Source organism: Echinops telfairi, unplaced genomic scaffold (assembly GCF_000313985.2).
Source record: "Echinops telfairi isolate 266 unplaced genomic scaffold, ASM31398v2 ScPeMD7_7457;HRSCAF=8495, whole genome shotgun sequence".
Lineage (NCBI taxonomy): Eukaryota > Metazoa > Chordata > Mammalia > Afrosoricida > Tenrecidae > Echinops > Echinops telfairi.
The window spans coordinates 13328603-13329783 of NW_022111357.1; positions in this window are offsets into that span (position 1 = coordinate 13328603).

Genomic DNA, 1181 nt, shown 5'->3' on the forward strand with positions numbered 1-1181 from the left:
CTATGCAACACACACGCAGGGTGGATTGAGTAGAATCCACCGGTCATCTTTCCTGTTCCAGGTTAGTTCTGTCCCAGTGTCCCTCCCTCTGCCATGACTTGGACCCCTTAGAGCCTGGGATTATAGTCAACTGTGTTATAGACAGCACCCTGGTGGTGTAGTAGTTACACATTGGGCTATGAGCCGAAAAGCCGAAAAGTCGGTAGTTCGAAACCACCAATTCAAAACCATCAGCCACTTGTGGGAGAAAGATGGGGCTTTCTACTCCCAGAGTCTTGGAAACCGCCAGGGGCACTTCTACCCCGTCCTACAGGGCCGCCCACCATGAGTCAGTGTGGACTGATGGCAGTGCATCCGGTTTGCAGGTTACCGCGCAGGTAATCCAGTGCTCAGAGCCCAGCCAGGACACGTCTTCTTTCACTCTCACTGGGGAGATGCCCTCAAGGACTGGCCACCAGCCACCAGCAGGACTGCCCGCTATCTAACCACGGTCCTACAACCAAACCTAACTCACTGCCATCACGTCGATCCACAGCATCCCGGAGGGAGAGTGAGCAGCCTATCGGGTTTCCAGTGTCCTCATTCTCTCGTGAAGTGGCTGGTCGTTTGGAACCACTGGCCTTGAGGTCAGCAGGACCATTACACATACAGTGTGGCCTTAATAGCCGAGGGGAAAGATGGCTTCATAACACATACCATCATTTTGGTTGTTCAAAGGGACAGACATTTCCCAAACATCACCCTGTAATAAAGATCATCTGAGAGCACCCAGACTGGTGGCCCTCCTGAGTGCTTGGAGCCGTCCTTGGACCTGGGTCAAGGTCATCCTTTTCCTTCCTTTCACAAGAGCTCTGTGGCACACAAGGCCATGCCTAGAGCCCCTCAAGCCGCAGTACCTGGCAGAGGCCAGGTTCAGTCACGCCAACAACTGGCAGAGCAGCCTGGGGTTAATAATTCCCTTTGGAACTGCCAACAAATGTTACTGTGTGACCGTGGGCATCTGACTTCACTTTTCTGTGTCTCAGTTTCCTCACCTATGACAGTGTGGTGAAGATGATGAAACGAGTCAGGTTGGAAAAGTGACAGATTCTGACAGCCAGTTACAAAGATTTTAGCAAAGATTTTATTTGGGAGGACACAAAAATGCGGCCACCAAGAAGCACCCCAGCCTGTGCGATCAC